The sequence below is a fragment of the Chrysemys picta genome, chromosome 2 (assembly GCF_011386835.1).
Source record: "Chrysemys picta bellii isolate R12L10 chromosome 2, ASM1138683v2, whole genome shotgun sequence".
NCBI lineage: Eukaryota > Metazoa > Chordata > Testudines > Emydidae > Chrysemys > Chrysemys picta.
In genome coordinates this window covers 196,930,310-196,951,856 of record NC_088792.1, presented here as the reverse complement: position 1 = coordinate 196,951,856, position 21,547 = coordinate 196,930,310, and the positions used below count along the sequence as shown (strand labels likewise).

At 41.0% G+C, this 21,547-nt stretch overlaps 1 long non-coding RNA gene across 1 annotated transcript in view; it reads left to right on the top strand.

The window, feature by feature from the left end:
• The window catches only part of LOC135981675 (uncharacterized), a 28,760-nt gene extending 21,276 nt beyond the window's left edge, over nt 1-7,484 (top strand). The window contains exon 3 of the long non-coding RNA XR_010598814.1: nt 6,452-7,484. This is a non-coding gene — a long non-coding RNA (uncharacterized LOC135981675). The remainder of the gene's footprint in view (nt 1-6,451) is intronic.
• The last annotated feature ends 14,063 nt before the right edge of the window (nt 7,485-21,547 follow it).

Here is a 21,547-nt window from a genome sequence, read left to right as displayed (position 1 = left end):
TGTGTAATTTTTCTTCCCAACTGAAACTGACAAGTTGAGAGCATCTCCCAAGAAAAATGAGGTGCTAACCCCATATCTTTAAATATAGTGAAAGGAGATGAGTGGGTTCAAGCGTCTCCTCATGTTATCCAGTTTTTTTAATCATTTGAAAGCCATATTTTCAAATTTGCCAAATCAGTACTCACTATTGGAGCCAGATTTTCAATTTATTTTACATCTCTAAATGGGAGCTGAGCTCTTCTGAAAACTTAGTCCTAAAAGTATAAGATAAGTTAAATAACGGTATTTTAAAGGGAACATAAAACAATTGCTCCAATCTTGTGTTACCTTTGAACTTGTTTAAAAAGGGTCTCTCTCTCTTTTGTGGCTGCTATTGCATCATAAAACAATCCCTCTTCAGACGATTGAATAGAACTGTATGAAAAAATTCTCAACCTTGTTGAAATCATTGGTGAGGTGATGGGGGAAACCAAACACTCTTTTGGCAGATAAATGGCAAGTCAATACATTTCCTATTTTCACCTCCAATTTGAGTAGTCCCACAGACCCAGTGAACTGATGGTTAGTCCTTCTGACATGTCTGTATACCTCTGTAGTCTCCAGACAGTTAACAATGATAAAGAATTCTTGCATTCTCTTAACATATTTAATATTTAATGACTAAATATGTTAACTATAATCTCTATTTTCCAGCAGTTTATAAAAAGACCATAACAATTTTCTTTTAGCTGTAATTAACATGCAAAGGTGTTAGCTTCAGTGAATTGTAACAAGTTTGGTTTGTTTGTTTTTTAATCACTCTGGCTCAGTTAAAGTTATAGTTGGAGAGATTATTGTTTGCAGATACTTTTACTTTTGTATAAAATTCCAAAAAAACTTTTACATTTGGCCAGCAACTAGCCGGTGATACATTCTAATTACTTCTGTCATTCTAACTCATAACATCAAGTGAAATTAGTGCTGAAGACCTTCATCACTGGAAATGACATTTGGAAGTGAAAATTACCTAGAGACAGAATTATGTTGTCTTCATTAGCATGAGTGTACCAGGTGGTGCCACCACCTGTTCTTGATTCAGGAAGATTCTGGGAACAAGAGTGTAAGGCTATTAAAGTCCTAAATTTAACAACACTGGACTGTTTGCTCTTCTTGGTTTACTATTATTGCCACATTCTGCCATCATAACTCATATATAACTTCCAGTGGAGTCTTACTGAGAAAGGACTGTAAAATTTGGTCCTAATTTACTTTGTTGATGCCCATTATTCTATATATATGAGAGAAACAGACCAAGCCTTGTTGTATGTACTGCTGACTGTGAAACATATATGTGCATATGATTTCTATGATGACAAGCAGCTATACATCTTCTCAGATGAGGCAGCAAATACCATCACTCAGATGTCAGTGTCTGTGAGAAATGCACTAGATGAAAAAAAAACAAAAACAAAAAAAACAGCTGTTTAAAACTCAATCTAAGAAAACGGGTTTTTAATAGGATGAGGGGAACAATTAAAGCAGGTGGCCAAGACTCTGATCATGCCTGCATTGAGAACATCTTTCCTTCACTTCTCAAAGCATCGTTTAGCCTGGGCCAAAGTAGATTATTCAAGGCCCTTTCATGAGCAGTTAGAAATAATAGCAAGAAAAACCTCTATCTCTGAAGGAACGGAAGTCACTAAAGGGCAGCCTCATCGGTTCTGGTTCTGTCAATAAGACTGTAAAGCCTCAGGGGTTTCTGTGTAACACACCTTTATTCCATTCATCTGAGACGTTACGAACAGTACTGACCGTTTCTTTATTTTTTAATCACTGTGATCTGTCCTCTGACCTACTGCTGACTATTCTACAGTCTGTTAACAAGATGTTGCACAGGTCAGGCCTTTAGAGATTCTAGCTGCAGCTCGCTCTTATGGGTGGGAAGCTGTCTCTCAGACCTTCCTCTTGTCCTGTTTAAGATAGAATACCTAAGTAACAAAATTTGGTTCTGTAATAACAAACTTAAAACAACAAATACTAGAACAGTACTTATGCAACAAGAGTTTATCATCTCCAGGTGAGAGAGAGCGTGTTTGCTCACTTTACCTATTTCTATGGCCCCTATTAGTGTTAATGTGAGGTTTCTGAGCATTCTCATCTGAGTTCATTTGTCTTTGGGTTCCTATGACTAAACAATCTCCTATCAACCCCTCCTTGAAAATGTCGTGCTCACGAGAATCTGCCATTTTGGACAGCTTGGCAATATACAGGTCAACAGTTTTTCTGGAGATACTTGCTCCCACTTGCTGAAGAGGTAGCATTCATATATAGCATTTAGCGTAGGTTCGAAATGGTTTTGGAGTGGTGTCCAAAGTTTTGGAGACATCATTGCAGTGTGCTGGTGACATGTCCAGGTGCTGCCGGAGCATGGGCCATTTCCCCCCCCCCCCCCCCAAGACAGCAGTGTTGCAGCTCTTATTCTATCATTTTCATTCAGACCTTTGGCAATTTTATAATTTTACCATTGTGCTCTGAAGAAGAGCTAACTGTTGAAGACATCCCCTTCTGTGTCCATTGGTCCAGGAACTGAAATCTGGCTGCCTGCCATGTCTGAGGTTTGTGTTTATTTTGTCTGATTAGCTAAATCTAACAACCAGATCTGCTGGTTGCTTTGCCCTTCCAGGGGCATAGAATCATAGAATTGGAAGGGACCTTGAGAGGTCATCTAGTCTAGTACCCTGCACTCATGGCAGGAATAAGTATTATCTAGACCATTCCTGACAGGTGTTTGTCAAAACTGCTCTTAAAAACCTCCAAAGATGGAGATTTCACAACCGCCCTAGACAATTTACTCCAGTGCTTAACCAACTTGACAACTGGGAAGTTTTTCCTAATATCCAAGCTAAACCTCTCTTGCTGCAATTTGAGCCCATCACTTCTTGTCCTATCATCAGAGGTTAATAATAATTTTTCTCCCTCCTCCTTATAACAACCTTATGTACTTGAAAACTTATATCTCCTCTGTCTTCCCTTTTCCAGACTAAACAACCCCAATTTTTTTTCAATCTTCCCTCATATGTCATGTTCTCTAGTCCTTGAATCATTTTTGTTGCTCTTCTCTGGACTTTCTCCAATTTGTCCACATCTTTCCTGAAATGTAGTGCCCAGAACTGGACACAATACTCCAGTTGAAGCCTAATCAGTGCAGAGGAATTACTTCTCATGTCTTGCTTACAACACTCTTGCTAATACATCCCAGAATGATGTTTGCTTTTTTTGCAATGTTGACTAATATTTAGCTTGTGAGCCACTATGATCCCCAGATCCCTTTCCACAGTACTCCTTCCCAGACAGTCATTTCCCATTTTGCATGTGTGCAACTGATTGTTCCTTCCCAAGTGGAGTACTTTGCATTTGTCCTTATTGAATTTCATCCTATTTACTTCAGATCATTTCTCCAGTTTTTCCAGATCATGTTGAATTTTAATCCTATCCTCCAAAGCCCATGCAACCCCTCCCAGCTTGGTATTGTCTGCAAACTTTATAAGTGTACTCTCTATGCCATTAGCTAAATCATAGATGAAGATATTGAACAGAACTGGACCAAGAACTGATCCCTGTGGGACCCCACTCATTACACCCTTGCAGCATGACTGTGAACCTCTCTGATAACTACTCTCTGGGAATGGTTTTCCGACCAGTTTTGCACCGACCTTTTAGTAGCTCCATCTAGGTTGAATTTCCTTAGTTTATGAGAAGGTCATGCGAGACAGTATCAAAAGCTTTACTAAAGTCAAGGTATACCACTTCTATTGCTTCCCCCCATCCACAAGGCTTGTTACCCTGTCAAAGAAAGCTATCAGGTTGGTTTGACACAATTTGTTCTTGACAAATCCATGCTGACTGTTATTTTCTCATCTTATTATCTTCTAGATGTTTGCAAATTGATTGCTTAATTATTTGCACTATTATCTTTCCAGGTACAGAAGTTAAGCTGACTGGTCTGTAATTCCCCAGGTTGTCCTTATTTCCCTTTTTTGTAGATGGACACTATATTTGCCCTTTTCCAGTCTTCTGGAATCTCTCCCGTCTTCCATGACTTTTTGAGGATAATCGCTAATGGCTCAGATATCTCCTCAGTCAGCTCCTTGAGTATTCTAGGATGTATTTCATCAGGCCCTGGCTGACGTGAAGACATCGAATTTAGCCACGTAATTTTTAACTTCTTGTTTCCCTATTTTAGCCTCTAATCCTACCTCATTTTCACTGGCATTCACTATGTTAGATGGCAGATTACCACCAACCTTCTTGATGAAAACTGAAACAAAAACGTCATCAAGCACCTCTGCCATTTCCACATTTTTTGTTATTGTTTTTCCTCCCTCATTGAGTCCTTGGTCTTCCTCTTACTTCTAATGTATTTGTAGAATGTTTTTCTTGTTACTCTTTATGTCTCTAGCTAGTTTGATAGCGTTTTGTGCTTTGGCCTTTCTAATTTTGTCCCTGCATTTGTGTGTTATTTTTTTATATTCATCCTTTGTAATTTGACCTAGTTTCCATTTTTTGTAAGACTCTTCTTTGTTTTTTAGATCATTGACGATCTCCTGGTTAAGCCAGAATGATCTCTTGTCATACTTCCTACCTTTCCTACTCAGTGGGATAGTTTGCTCTTGTGCCCTTAATAATGTCTCTTTGAAAAACTGCCAACTGTCTTCAATTGTTTTTCCCCTTATACTTGCTTCCTATGGGATCTTACCTACCAACTCCCGGAGTTTGCTAAAATTTTGAAATCTATTGTCTTTATTTTGCTGTTCTCCCTCCCATAGGTGCCAACTTCCCCTCTGGCCGGGGGTGGTGCTCGCCCCACCCCTGGCTCGTCTCTGCACTGCCCACCCCCCCATTTCACCCCACCTTTTCCAACCCCAGCCCCCCCTTCCCACCCCCATTCTACCCACTTCCCCCAAGTCCCCATCCCTGCCCTGTCTCTTCTCCACCTCCTCCCCTGAGTACACCACATCCCCGTTTCTCCCCCTGCCTCCCAGAAAGTCCTAAGTGCCTCCAAACAGCTGTTAGGCGGCGGGAGGGCAGGAAGCACTGGGAGCAAGGGGGAGGAGCAGAGATGTGGCACGCTTGGTGGGGGGGCAGGGGGAGCTTGGCTGACGGTGGGTGCAGAGCACATGCTAATTTTTCCCTGTAGGTGTTCCAGCCCACAGAGTCGGCGCCCATGCTCCCTCCTACCATTCCTTAGAATCATGAACTCTACCATTTCATGATCACTTTCACCCAAGTTGCCTTCCACTGTCAAATTCTCAACTGGTTCCTCCCTATTTGTCAAAATCAGATCTAGAACAGCCTCTCCCCTAGTAGCTTTCTCCACCTTATGAAATAAAAAATTGTCTCCAATACATTCCAAGACCTTGCTGGATAATCTGTGCCCTGCTGTTTTATTTTCCCAACAAATGTCTGGGTAGATGAAGTCCCCAACACCACCAAGCAGGGCCGGCTCCAGGCACCAGCTTGTCAAGCAGGTGCTTGGGGCGGCCACTCTGGAGAGGGGTGGCACGTCCAGCTATTCGGCAGCAATTCGGCGGACGGTCCCTCACTCCGGCTCGGAGCGAAGGACCTTCCACTGAATTGCCGCCGCACATCGCGATCGCGGCTTTTTTTTTTTTTTTTGGCTGCTTGGGGAGGCCAAAACCCTGAAGCCGGCCCTGCCACCAAGTCCTGTGCTTTGGATGATTTTGTTAGTTGTTTAAAGAAGTTTACTTCTGACATGATAGTCTGGTTCTGTCAATAAGACAGAAATCCCTGAGGCTTTACAGTAACAAACCTTTATTCCATATACCTGAGACATTACAAATAGTGCTGCAGATCTGACTGCTTCATCATCATTTGTCACTGGGATCTGCCCTCTAACCTGATGCTGACTCGTCTACATCCTGTTATACAAGATGTTGCACAGCCAAGGCCTTAAAAGGTTTTAGCTACAGCTCCCTTGTTTGGGTGTGAATCTGTCCCTCATAACACCATCTACTCCTACTAAAATTCACAAAACAAGTCAATAAAAATCTCATGATCAGTTATATTAAAAGGCAGCTAAAAGATGTAACAATATGAGCATAGAGACCTAATCTTCATATGTTATTAGGAAAACATCATGTACCAATCCAGTCTCTCAGAAAATAATCTAGCAATTTTGATGCACACGTTCATCTCCAGTTCATCTGCTGAACTCCCTACTCAGTGCTGCCCATTCAGGCCAGACAGAGACAGATTGTATGATGTATACCAGATAGCTGTCCGGAGTACATTGAAGTAATGTTCTTCACTTTCTACTGATTCCTCCTTCACTTCTAGGTCCAATTCCTAATCTTTAAGGCACTCTGAGTTTTCAGAAAAGGTTCTCTCTGACTCTGCCTGTTCATAATCCACTAAACAATTGTGCTGATCAGGGATATTTTCTTCTGTCCAGAGCCGCCGAAGAGGGTGCGACAACAAGCAGAAACAGACAGAAATGGAACTGTGTCTGAACTTTATTGAAGAACAAGAAGACTGAATACAAACAGTCCCTTCATGCTGCAGGCTGCTTCTAACCAGAGAAGCTTCTAGAGTAGAGATAGAAACAGGAAGGGAACAACATTTCTGAGTTCACATTTACTCTGTCTACTCCAGCAACTAATTAAGGTTAGCACTGTTTTCACAGTGGCCTGTGGCCTATCAGGAGGTGTAGGAAGAAGAAGAATGAGAAGGAGAGGGAAGAAAAAATGCGAAAGAAGAAAAGAAATTCAGATTTAAGCAAGTGAGCCATGGGAGGGCAAGACCAGAGTCCATTAGGCTCAGATATTAAATGTTCAGAATTAGAGCTGAAATTCAGAATTCTCATCCCAGATCACAGAAAATTCTGATATTTCCAAATGGTTTTGATCCTGAAACAGGACAAAGTTAAAATTTCAAAACTTTTCATGGAACAGAAATTCCAAAATAAAAAATGGATTTTGAAATGTTTCATTTTGATATTTTCCAATCAAAACTAAACATTGACATTACTGAAATTGAAATGTTTAATTTCATTTGTTGAATTGACCCAAAAGTTGAGTCAGCTCAATATTAAACTGCATTTCCCTACTGCAATACATTGTGGAAGTTTTAGTTTGGGCCTCCATTATCTCCTATAATCTAGGCTCCCTGGAGGACTAGATCTCCCACAAAGCAATGCAGACCTAGCTGACTGATTCATGCAAGATGGCTGTGCACATGTTTGAAAATCTGGCCCAACAATTTCAGAATGGGAACATAATGAAAATGTATTCCAGAAGATACGTTTAGAAAAGACATTGCTCTCCAAATGTAATAATAAACCAGATCCTCAGGTGGAGCAAAATTGGCGTGACTCACTGACTTTAGTGGAGCTATGCTGATCTACACCCACTAAGGATCCGGCCCAATATGTTTAGATATTGTACATAGTGTAATAGATTTCCAAGGTATAGGAAGGGATAATTCTACTAGGCAAATCTGCTTATGAGCAATGGGGAATTGGACACCTGAGTTTTCATTTAATAACCTGTCACATGCTTGTCTCCAAAGAGTAACTCATTAGCAAAGTGGCTTTGTGTTAATGCTCTCAAGTAACTATCCAGTAATTTGCCTGTCATTTTTCAATAGCATACACTAGTGGTCAGATTATAAGGTGAACGGAACATTTTCATATCCCAGTCATGTCCTCGTGACATGGTCAGATATGCTCATTTTTCTCATCTTTACAGGGAAAAAGATTGCCTCTACCCTAAGGAAAGAGGGAAATGATAGTTATGGCAGTCTAGGTTCAGATGCCCTCACTAAATACCCAGGAGTCAATACAGATAATTTAATAAGCTTCAAAATTCTATAGTAGTCACTGCACACACGCAAAAATGGAAACCGGGTCATAAGCAAAAAAAAAAAAAAAAAAAAGCTGAGTTTCAAGTAGAAAAATGTTCTCTTAAGGCTTGATTCACTCTTCACTTGCGCCAGCATAAATGCAAAATAACATTTAAATCCAATGTAATTCAATATTGATGTAAGAAAGAAAAACTTTATATAGTTTAGTCAAGTAAAATGTGCTGAATTATCCATCATTAATGATATTCTAAAAGAAAATGTAACCTCAGTCATTGTATGGTTACAGTTTAAAACTCAACTCAGGCAGACATTTATCTTTTTCATCAGATACACAGGCAGGGAAGGATAAACATACACTTAGGAGCTTGCATTATCACGAGAACACATCTGGCTAAATGTTGTCTGCTGTAATTGCTACTAACGTCACTTGCTCCCTCCTGCACATGTTTTCACATTACACTCCTGCTTCAGATTGCGGTTTCCCCACTCCAGGGTGAGGTTTAAAAAGCAAATAATACAGTCATTGTCCTCAATAAGCAAACAGTAACAAATTGATGGAATGGCAGGACCTAGATAGAACACTTTAATCATGTGGCACTGTGTATTATTTCATTTTCTGTTCTTTGAGGCTTTACACTGCCTGCTATCGGAGCAGCTGTCATTTACTGAAGCAGCGCTGATACAGCATGCCACAGAGAGTAGATACTCTGCTGACTTTACCTTTGTTATTTCTTGTTTCTTTTAATAGAATATATATTATCCTCATGGAAAATATACAGTTGCTCTTTCTGTATGGGAAAAAAAATAGAGAGAGAGACCCTTGCAATTGTGTTTTCCAGTCATCTCTGCTTTTCATTGATCCGTTAGATGTTTGTTAGGTGAGTAAGTAGTGCTGGTTCCTTTATAATGGCCTTGACAGTCAGTTCTTTGGCTTCATAACTTTCTAATAATTCTGACAATTTAGCAAAAATTATTATTCATGTGAACATTTGTTACAGAGGTGTGTTATCCATCATTTGTTATTGTAATGTTTTAAAATGTTCAATCATCCACTCGTGAAACAGAAACAATGCTGTGTGCCTTGAGTGAATAATCACACAAAAATAATGAATTCCTAATATTAGAGAAAGCAGTTCACAAAAAACCAAAAGGCTGGAAAATATTCAGCTTCACTATTTGGCACATACTTACATTTAATGAATACATTCACACAAAGCAGGACTGGTTCATGAATATTTGATACTCCCAAAAGGTGTTTAAAACTGTAAAACAGTAAAACTGGTATCACTATACCACTTGATTTATATTTCTTAAAAATTTAATGTGGAGTCCATTGTTTTCTATAAAGCATCAACATTCAAACTTCCCTTCACAAAAGGCACTGTATATTCTGTCATAGTAATTGAGATTGACTGACAATATCCTGCAATACCCTGGGCAAACCTTATGGAATTAAAGTTTATTGAATTAAGTTAAACCTTACTGAATTAGACTTAGTACATTTGGGGTCCATTGTATTAAAATGCAATTGTGTATGTGTGGTTGTGGAACTGTATGCAACTCCTCTAAGAGGGGAGAGATGCTAATGTAATTCCTGTGGTTGAAGTCACCTCATGGAGAAGTTTGCATATACTAGTTCACACTGGATTCTCCCTGGACTGACAGACAGACATGTTTTTTGGATATATAGCCTGGTTTTACACAAGCTCAGGGTCTTCTTCCTGATCCAGCAAATGAGCAGAACCCCTTAGTCCCTGGCAGGCCCCAATCCTTAGGGAAGGTTGGAAGGACTGGGCCTTCTCATTCTGAGCTACAATGTACTTGAACTCACAAGGAAACTCCTTGGGTGGAGTGCTGAAGGACAGCTCCTGCTAGAACTTATGTTAGGGTTGGGGTGATCTCTGACAAGCTTAGTAGCATGTGTGTAGGTTCTTTTATTGATTTTTAATATGATTTCTCTGTAGTGCTTTTACTTTAAGAAAAAAATAAACTTGCTATAACTGTGGGCAGTCACACTATTTAATAGTCTCTGAAGAGAAAGCAAGCAGGCCTGCTTGGGTAGCCTGTCTCTGTTGAGAATAACAGTGAAGGCAGGGAACTGTTCAGCCTGAAGATACACATCTCTGTTCTTCTGATCAGGGTGTCTCCACTTTAGAGGTGAGAGCCACGGACACCAGAAGCCTTATATATTTACGTAATGTTATAGGTTATTCAGGCCTGGAATGAATGATGCATGCTTGACATGAATGCATACATTGCAAGTTAGCAACCAAAGCAAGAACTTAAGGGTAAGGACTATTAGAACTATTTGTGCAAAAACAATGTTCCAAAAGAAAAGAAAAGAAAAAAAAATCCGCAAAAGAGAAAACACCAGCATGACTAATATAAAATCATATAAGAATGGGAGGAAATGGTATGCCTTAAATCATGGTAGCCCACCCAGGATTGCCTCTTTGAAATTGTGTGAGTAGAAGGCCTAGTAAACAAAGGCAAAGAACCAGTGATGCGATAAAATGAACAATATATGGCTGCTTATGATTTCTGCAAATCAAAGTCATTTATTAATCCAAAGTCCTGTGTGGAGATAAATGTGTTTTTTGCCAGCTCCCTGCATCTTATAATCTTATGATCAAAAGGAATCTCATCTGGCCATCAGGACCATTCTGACCTTTGGACTCTGATATAGTATGTTTGGGGGGTGAATGTGGAGTGAGTAAGGTTTGTTTGCCTTTAGAGTATTACATACCAACACTGTGTCCGGTGTCTGCCTGCTCCCCATTCCATAGGGCAGCATTCTTCATTGCAAGGCCTACGAGCCAGTGGCGGCTCCCATTGACCCAAAGGCTTCCTGCCTGTCCCAGCCCCATGCCACTCTCAGAAGTGACCAGCATGCCCCCCAGCCCCAGAAGAGGGGATGAGGCGGTGGACAGAGGTCTCCACACGCTGCTCCTGCCTGCAAGCACCACCCCTTGCAGCTCCCATTGGCTGGGAACGAGGAACTGTGGCCAGTGGGAGTTGTGGGGGCGGTGCCAGCAGAGAAGGGCAGCACCCAGTGCCATATGCGCCCCCAGGGGCCACAGGGGCACGTTGGCCCCTTCTGGGAGCGGTGTGGGGCCGGGGCCACCCAAAGTAAGTGCCACCCTCTTCAATGGGCAGGTTCTGAATAGCACTGCAGCATTAAGACCAGGATTAGCATGAGTACAGCAGGCCCAGCTATACTGGGCCAGCATTTCTCTTCCACCAACCAACCTGCAGCCTCCCGGGGCCAGCCCCCCCATATCCCCTCCTGCACCCAAGCCCCTGCTCCAGCCCTGAGCCCCCTCCAAGAGCCAGTCAGCCAAACAAGAAAGGGGAAAAAAAGAAAAACGTACATGCTTTGGAAAATTAAAACCGAAAGCACACTTTCGCTCATCCAGTTTTTAAAGTAAGTTTTCAGCGATTCTGCTCTTAAAAAGTTTACTCCTATAGGTGCCTTTTTAATTCCATGTATTTTCCTGGTTATTTTATAAAAGGAGTATTGTTTTATGGTACAAGTAGACTTTGTTTTAGTTACATGAGTGGTTCTGTAACATTACATCATTAAGAAGTAGTAAGCAATGTGTTAATTTAGTAGTTGATGTGGCTCTCACATTGAAGGTTTTTTGCCAAAGTGGCTCCCACTTCAAAAAAATAATGAAGAGCACTGCCGTAGCAAGACCTCTTTTGTGGGTCTAACATATGGTGGAGAATGCAGAATTCTCAATCTATTCTAAATCTAGAATTTAGATGTAGGAGCCAGAGGGGGCCATGCCGCTGCTTCTGGGAGCGATGTGGAGAGGCCCCCAACTCTTCTCCCCAACTGAAGCTGGGCAAGCCCCAGACTCCGCTCCGCAGCGGGAGCTCGAGGGCCAGATTAAAATGGCTGGCAGGCCACATCCGGCCCACAGGCTGTAGTTTGCTCACCCCTGTTCTACAACATAACCAGTATTAGATCCAACAAACTACTTTCAAAGACCATACAGGCTGCAAAGTCAAGCACTCAAAAGTTGGGAAATCCCAGATTTACAGTTGCTTGTGCAACTTTAATCCAATCCTCTTATGCCTATGAATTGTGATTCAGCCTTTAATTTTATGATATCACTTTTTTTTCCACAGGATCCCTGCCTCATTTAATGCACAGGATAGGTAATGTTATAAGGGAATGAACCAGAGTCTATAAGTAATAAAGAGAGATATCTCATCTCCTAGAACTGGAAGGGACCTTTCAAGGTCATCAAGTCCAGCCCCCTGCCTTCACTAGCAGGACCAAGTATTGATTTTGCCCCAGATCCCTAAGTGGTCCCTCAAGGATTGAACTCACAACCCTGGGTTTAGCAGGCCAATGCTCAAACCACTGAGCTATCCCTCCCCCTTTATCATTTGTAGTGTAGTAAATGAGGAATCAGCAAAGAGTCCTGTGGCACCTTATAGACTAACAGACGTATAGGAGCATAAGCTTTCATAGGCGAATACCCACTTCTTTGGATAAATGAGGAATTGTACTGCAGGAAGAGAAAGGATGGCCTCATTACACAGACAAGATAATATTACCTGGTTCTCTATTTGGACTAATCCTCACATTGTACTCTGGCCTGGCCACACCTTCCACAGCCTATTTGTCCCCTACTTCAAGAACCCAGGCACTGGACTACATGTAGAGGCCTATATAAGGCTTGGGGAGAGTAGGGGGTGAGGGATTGCTTTTAGACAGAAGGCATTTGGGTTAGATCTATGCTAGAGAGTCTTCTGAACACTCAGATCTTGAGGGACAATCTGAGTCTGTGATGGAGTGGTACTCACCAATGCAGCACCCCCTGCTGGATGTCCTGCAGGTCAGCTCTGCTAGCCACTCACTCCCAGGACTGCAGCATCCTCTTCATGACACAGCCCTCAGGCTGTGCCACGCTCTGTGTTCCCCCCCTTCCAGGGGAATGGGACAGTCCCTTAGTCAAGCCACTTCCTCAGCGGCAAGGTGTGGGTGGAGGGGGGACCCGAGCCCACCCACTATTCTGGGTCCTGGCCCAGGGACCTTGTAGATGGCCACTGCTTGCAGCACCCACTCCGATTCCTCAATAGATATCCAGGGGCCACTTCCCTGCAACTTCAGCACCCTCTTTGCCCTTGTCTCAGGGCCTCAACCTGCAGCCCGACAGGAGCTACCTTTAGCTCCTGGGTCTCTGCCAGCAGCACTGCTCTTTCTGGGTGCTTGCTACCTTCAGCCTGCAAGGCAGCTAGTCCATCTCCCTCCTCAAGCTCTAGGGAGTGACTGAAGCTGCTATGTTCTGCAGCCCTTCTTATATGGGCCAGCCCGGCCCTGATTGGCTGCTCCTCACAGCTCCTCTCTGATTGGCTATCTCCTGTGCAGTCTCTCATAGGCACTATTAACACCTTGGAGCCCACTGTGGGGCAGGTGCCTCATCACAGAGTGAAAAATTGTTTTATTTTTAAAAAGTTACACTGACATCTAAATTGAGGAGAGTTGGCTTTACATACAGTATTTTATCTTCAAAAGATGGCTATCTAGAATCTATAAAGGGATTGGGAAAAATCAAACTATTGAGCAGGATAGTGATATTATTTCTTAGCTATACACAGAGTTAGTGAAAACAATGCAATTAAATAACTCTAAAGCTTGTAAAATAGTGGGTTTTTAAGATATCACATATACTAAAATGCAATTTCTCTTTTATAAGGTGTTTTCCATCACACATTCAGTATCTTAAAATATTGTGCAGTAAAGATAACAGAAAACTAAACACATGGAAGCCATGAATGATTGCTTTGATAAAGTTAAATTAAGTTATTATAGTGGGGGAAAGTCTTTGAAAACAGCAATTAGACTGTGGATGTTCAGTCACGGATTGAAAAGTAAAACAGATCTTTAATCATGACTCTCTCACTCAATAAAACCAGATAGTTTGAGATGATATTTTACACTCACACACCCTTTCACATTGTGATTTAGGAAAAAGGATATATTCTGATCATACATTAAGCCTGGACAATAATAGATAGTGAGTGGATGTGAGATACGTAAATCACCATAATGACTAGGATTTAGACCATTTCCAAAGCCAATATATTTTATTTGTTTGCTTTTTAAAGATGGATACCATAGCAGCATTTTATAGGTAAGCAATGCAGACATAAGAGATCTGAAGTAAATTATAAAAGAGAAAGTAAATCCCTACAAATGAAAAAGTAATACAGTACTCTCTGACCTAGATAAGATATAACACGGTAACTGTTCTAACATTTGTTAAAGTGAGAAATGGAGAGACTCCTGCAATATATTCTACGTGACACTAGGCTACATTATTAATACAACATCAGAAAAGATAGCTCCGATTAGATGGTAACTTCCATTTTTCTGCAGACTTACAATTAATCTTCAGGTAATCATAAACCAATACCTAGCACAGTAACACCATTTGGGTGTTGGCAGATGTCAGTGACTAATCATCCACTTTTCATTTGTCCCTATCCTGGAACTCTAAATTCAGTTTATTTATTTATATATAGTAAAATGCATTAAGGAGATAATAGTTTTGAACCATCAATGTTGACTTGTCAGGCAAGAAGACAGTTTTGTGATATGCTCATTGCAAAAGATAGAAGAAGAAAGGGGGTTTTAACCCTTAATTCCTGAAATCATTTTTTTTTTTAAAGATGAGCTCTCCATCAAGATTCAGACTTGGCTCTTGGATGAAGTAGGGGTCTGGGAGGGTAGCAGGAATAGACCGTGAGGAAAAGGTAGGGACGAAGCAGCATGAGGATTTGGGAAAGTGGGGTGGAATGTAGGCTAGAAGTCAGGAGGGGTTAGGTGGAGTGGGTGTGTAGCAGGGTTGGTGGAATAGGGGCAAGGTTCTGTGTTGTTAGAAGGAGATGGCCCCTTGGACTAGGAAGTGGTGGGAGACAGAATGGAGCCAGAGCTGCAGGGGAAAGTCATAAATTAAAACCCGGTCTTCAATAGTGTTTTGAAGATCATCTGGGTCAAATCCTGTGGGTTGCAGACTTTGTACATTCACACAGGAAAGAGCTCCCCAGCAGCTTGACCAACTCTGAGGGAGCAGCCTCCCACTACTCCTCAGCATCACTGACACATAAGTTGGTAGTTGGACTGGAATCTGAGGAAAAGATGGGGTTGGGCAGCCATGGGACTGCTCTATGACCATTGCTGATGACAGCACCTACCTAAAAGCTTACATTTGGGGCAGGATACAAGCTAGGAGGATTCAGCACAGCTATGCTTACTTTTACATCAGAGACTATTTTAATTCTAAAGGTCCCTGTGACAGGGTAGGAAAAAGGGTCCACAAGCTCCTGTGCATGAGAAATAATAAACTGATTGGGGGTGGGATTATAAAGGTAGAGGGGAAGTGGGTGTGGAACCTACTTCCTAGTGGACAGGATTTGTCCTTCCCGCTCCCAGCTGGCTAAGCACTTAACCCAATCTCTGGCAATTGGGATCCATTGTTCTGAGTAGTTTGTTTTTGCTTTGAATCCTTTGTTTTAAAATAAAGCCCCGAGGAAAGGGATTTTAACTCTGCTGCTGCTGGGAGCTTTATTTTTCTTTCCTGACCATTGGGCAGTTTGAAAATATAAAAAAATGGCTTTTAATTTATTGATTTTGCCACCATCTTTTACGGAGAAATCCCCATTTACGCTGATAGAGATTTGTGCTTAATGATTAATGCCCTGATCCTGCAAAGACTTCCACATACATTTAACTTCACGTGCTCAAGTTCCAATGTAGTCAACGGGACTGCTAAAAGTGTGTAAGACTTTGCAAGGTTAGGGTACAACATGATGCAATAGTGGGCTGAAAAAAAAAAAGTCCCTCTCGTTAAATTTTGAAGATGCTCCTAACATAAAATTTTCTTCTTTTCTTGTGTTTAGTATTCTCTATTTTGCAGTGTATGTAAAAATACCACCATTGGTGTAATTTAAAAAAATCAGCTGTGACCAGTGCTATTTAAATTTTTCATGCTATTCTGTTATAAAGCTAAATCCTGGTTTCTGTTAAGGGTACTGTCCACAACTACTCTAGTATAGAAGTTGGCCCTAAGAATAGAAAATACCATAGTAAAAAGTCACATAATGAGATACCGTAAATGTTGAAATTTTTAACAATTACAACTGTATTTTATTCACAGGTAAGGCACTATGCATGCTAAAGTGAAAAGGTTGTAAATACAGCTTTTTCTTTTCCAAGGAAAATATCTATCACAGGGACCCTATTGATAACTACTCATTTTTATAGTATAGCTCTCTGTTGCTAAGTGCAGTAAGAGACAACTGTAATTCTGATGTTCTTTCATTAACAATGTTCTTCTTATCATGACTCCTGCTATTTCATACATAGTCTCTTAAACGGAGGATATTACATTTCATTAAGTTTTAAATGTTGAAAATATTAATTTTTAACTGACCTCAACTGGTCATGATAACTTAGATTTTTGAAGACACAAGATATAGCACCTCCAATACAGTGCCCACTCTAAGACATTGGTTCAGAACTGACCCATGCATAATCCTCTCTATAACAACACTCTGAGATGTTAGTGGTAGACTATCACATTTTATTTAATGGTTCTTGTGGTCATCCATAACAAACAATGTAACTAGAGCTAGACCATTGTACAGTAGGTTTTTTGTCTATATTATGAGTGCAGTATGTGTTTAAACTGAGTAATCTATTCAAGTTATCAGTATATTTTATGGCTTTTATCATGAAACAGATAAATCAAAGAAGGAAGGGAAAAGACCCGCTGACATTAGATTTGAAAGTGACACAAACAACAGATGCCAGGTGTGGTGGTGTAGTCATAGTAACCACAAGCTGCTGAAATGGAAGAATCTATCTGATCCAGAATGTAGCTTGAAAGAAACTTGTTTTAAAATTACATTCCAACAACAACATTAAGTAAATGTTAAGGTTACAAAATCAAGCACTCAAATGAGGAAATGCCAGAATTAAGGTGGCCTTCATTACCTTAATTTGCCTCCCCCCTTGTACACATTCAGATAGTCTCTAATTACATGATCACATCCTTTTCTTTCTCTACAGGACCGTTGCTTTACTGAGTGCACAGAATGGCCAGTGCTCATGGAATTAATGAATTCAGTGTGTGGGGAGTTATTCATATTTCTTTTGATGTTCCGCATTCAATGTATGGCCCTAGACCTTATTTAACACACATCATTCTAACCCCACACTGAATATAAAAAAATATTGCTTTACTGTAGGAGTGTTTCTTTTCTGTGGACCAGCCAGTGGAGGGAGGTGAGAGACACATTTTTGTCAGTGGGTTTCACAGTTATCTGTTGACAGCAGAGAAATGCTGATATTCAGGAATGTTGGGTTCTATTCCAGGTTTTGGAGGGAAGGGGTATGCTCTAGTGTTTATGCCCAGTTGTCCCCCCAGTGCCCTCAGTCTGTCCCTGTCCTCCACTGCTCCTATTCACCCCGCCCCACTCCTCCTATCTAACCACCCCTGCCCCAGCACATGCTCTTCTCCCCCTCTGCTTGTATCCATCACCCCTGGCTCCTACCCCCTTCTCATCCCTCATCTCTTGTCCCCTCCCTCTCTGCTCCTGTCCATCCTCCTTCTCTGGCTCCTGCAACTCCCTTCTCCCTCAATTTGTCACTCTGCATTCAAATTAAGTGCTTTCTCCTTCTCTTCCATGCTGCCTGTTTCAGGAGAGAGAGTCTCCCTGTAGTCAGTTTCTCTGCCCAGTACCTGTGCTCAGCATGACAGACAGCTGGGAGGAGCAATTACAGGAAAAGTCCTGCTCAGCCACTGCAGACCTGCAATGGAGCATGGTCAGTCACTCCGGGGGTACAGCACATGCACCATCCACTCAACACTTGCAGACAGACTCTTCAGAGAATCTGGCTGTCAGATAACAGAGCTCTACTGAGCATATGCAAACATATATTTTTGCAGCATTATAACTTGGCCAAATTTTAGCAAATATTCATGAGGATAACAACAGGCATCCCTGACATGAGGGCCACATTCCTGCCAAATTTCAAGTCCTTGCTTTGAAGGATGTGGGTTATAAAGCTTTCCGAAGAAAAAGCGGTCAGAAGTTTTTTAACATTGAAAAACAGCATATTTTGCCCTCGCCTTGTCCTCAGAAAACAGCCGAACTGTTTCGGTTGAAATTCCCCTCCAAAAAAAATCAGCCTGAGGCAAATATCCAGCAATGGAAATTTTAGCACAAACAATTAAAATTTGGCAAAGTTATAAGGAACTGAAAACTGGGTTTTATAATGGAAAGCGTAATGAAGTTAATCTTAACTACAGTGCTACCAGGTCTGTCTATAATTATTAATGCCATCAAGATAACAAAAAACTTTTATCAGGAATTCTGTTCAGAACAGAATACATTCAATGGAACAGAAGCATGAGCTTTAAAAAAAATGCATATTATAAATATCCATTAAGGCTGGGAGGGCTTTCCATTGACTTCAGTGTGCACTAAGACATTAAGGACTTGGGTACACCCGGATTTTAGGCACCAGTGTAACACCAGTTCAGCTACAAATTGTTATTGCAGATGCTTTGAACAAATGTAGAAAGCTTCCTGCACAGATGATTTGAAAACTAGAATTAGATTCATTAGTATGGGTCACCTTTTTAACACCGAACAGTAAGACTATGACAAGTGTTTGTTCTGGTGCAGCCGCTTAGTGTAGCTTCATTGGTGGCTAAAACCCCAGTGCAGACAAACCCAGTGGTGAAATACTACCAGAAATATCTAGCCGCGGCAGCTCTTTGGGTCTTTATTACCTCATCTTTGCTACCTAATCTCTATAATTTTTCATTTCACTGTTTCTCTGGAGGTACTTTTGCAGGACGGGAAGCTCTGGATTGATCTAGCTATACTGTCCCACAAGTCCCAGCTGCTGCCAAAACCTAGTCTCATCATTCAGAAATGACTACCGGACCAGATTCTTTGCTGCACTTCCTGAAAGCCTGCCAGGTTTTAAACCACCAATTTGTGCCTCTGAGATTCTGAGCAGATCTGGGAACCAGCATATGAAATAGAACAGTCCCTGGGGCTAATCTAATTTACAGCCGCTTCACTTAGCTGACTATGGACAACTCTGCAGCCCAAAACTGCCAGAACACAAAGCATTTTAGCCACTCCTCTGCAATCTGGCACCTAGTCTTTATTTAAGACCTGAAGAGAACATGTCATTTTTCAAGTGTCAAACCCTTTATGAGTTTGGCTTAACAAATCACATAAGAGGTATGGTCTCTAATTGCAGTATTGGATGTTGAAAATAACTGAAAGGTTATTAACTGGAATAAAGCACTTTGCATAAGTGTTCAGATCTCACTCTGAATATCAAAACTGATGCATAAAAGTCACAGAATAATGTTGCCAATAATTTCCATTCAGAAGCATGTCTCTCTTTGAAGCACACAAACAATTATCAATATGTGCAGGTTATCTGCTTTCTGTCACGGTTCATTTGGTTACTTAAAGTTTCTGGCAGCTGGTCATAGATTTGTAACACCAACCGACAGATGATATAGTGCTATAAAATAGTGGGAGATTTCTAGCACATAGCTGATCAGACATACATTGTGTTTAATACATGGGGGGGAGGGGTTCTTTAAATTACAATTTCCTTTTAGTGGAAGACAGTGGGTTTTGAAGCTGCCAAAATGTCATCAGTTAACTTTATTGACAAAAACTCCACTGAGAAACAATGCAGGTATTTTAAGACTAATTTTGAAAATAGCAAATGCCAGAGACAATATTTCGTACTAAAAATATGCCATTATGAAAGCAGAACTAATTTGAACTTGTTTAGCAGATAAAAAATGGACTGCGATAAGCATCCCTTGAAAATGACCACAAAGACAAACACATGCTGAGAGCCTGAAAGCTTTAATGCAAAATAGATCCCAGGAAGTCTGGCTCCTTTGTAGCAATGGCAAAATTAAAGAGATAATCCTTTAAACTAGAGGGACGGAATTAATGGGAAGAGCAAGGGGCCAGTAATCAGGGATCTTGTGTTCTATTTCAAATTGTGCCATTGGATCAGTGATTCCTGGGCATGGGTTCTCTCTTTCAGTAAAAGCCACAGGAGAGGGTCACAGAAGAGGGGAAAATCTGCCAGGATTCTCCCCAAGTTGCTCTGTTGGACAGTAGGGTTGCCTTCCCCTACGGAATGAGCTGTAAGCCCACTCCTCAAACCCTGAGCAGGGGAACTCCCTACTGTAAGGGGAGCTCTACAGAAAAGGCAATTCAGCTCCAGGATACATTTTCCATTTAATTCTTGCAGGGCAGAATCCAATGTGCCTCGCTGTTGGGCCTCTACACAAATCCCTGCCTCTAGCTTACCAGTTGCTTCCCTTTGCTCCTTGGCAGATTTCAGTTGCAGGGTCTTGAGAATTTGGGAGAGATGGTGCTGTGAAGGCAGCTGCGTCCCCTGTCCTCACAGGAAAGGGAGAGCACCCCAGAGGACTTAGGAGTACAGGTTGCTCCTAATTGCTTTGTGCCTCATTTCTCTGATATATGTTATGAGGGCTAATGAATATTTTTAAAAGCCTTTGAGATCCTTATATGTAAGATGCTAAACAAGTACAAAACATTTTCAGGTACATCTGTCTAATACAACTGGTCAGAAAAAAAAAATTGCATCCCCTGGAAAATTCCAACGTTTCATAATTGTTTCTGTCCTGCATTGTGATGAAAAGTTGAAATTTTTAATGGAACAGAAATGTCAAAACAATGTATTCAGAAACATCACAATATCAAAATGTTGTTTTTCAATAATGGCAAGACGTCATGTTAAGTTGAAACAAAGTAAGACTGTTCAAATGAAATATTCATTTCCATTTCAAATAGTTCCAAAAATTTTCCACTGACAATTTCAAAATTAATACATTCCTTTGAAACATTTCAATATCAGTGATACAACATTTTCTGACTAAACATGTTCCATCAATATTTTTGACCAGGTCTACTTTCTAATGCAGAATTATATCTATAGATAGACAGGGTTCTATTCATAAACATTTTAAAAGGAAACAGTCTAATTTCTAGAGAAAGGTGTGGGGGGGCATGTATTGGTTTCATACATTTTTAAACATTCTTTCCAAATATTGAATGGGCATGGAGATATAGATAGATCAGTAATTATACAAGTATGTAGTAATTATAATACTTAGCACTTATACAATATTTTTGTTCAACCGATCTCAAAGCTCTTTCCAAAGGTTGGTAATATTATTTTCAGTTTTACATTGAGGCAGAGAGAGGGGAAGGTCACACCTAGGTCACACAGCAAGTCAGTGGCAGAAATGAAGACAGAATGCAAGGTCAAAATGACATCTGCAAACAGCTCCTTCTATACTTCTTAGGGAGGGGAAGAGTCCAGTTGTAGTATGGCTCTTTAGGAGCCCTGAGGAAGCTCTGGGATCTGAACAGAGTTCACTGGATCCTCAGATTGTGCAGGTTTGGAGACATGTGGCTCCTGCCCAGCTGGTCTAAAGTACCCTGATGTACTTCCATAGAAGAGCAGTATTAACAGGCAGCTCTAAAAGGTGTCTTTCACGCCTCTCTATTTCCTTGGCCACATGCATTGTATCCCTCTCTTGCAACTTCTCACAAAAAGGATAAGAACTTATCAGTGCTACCATCT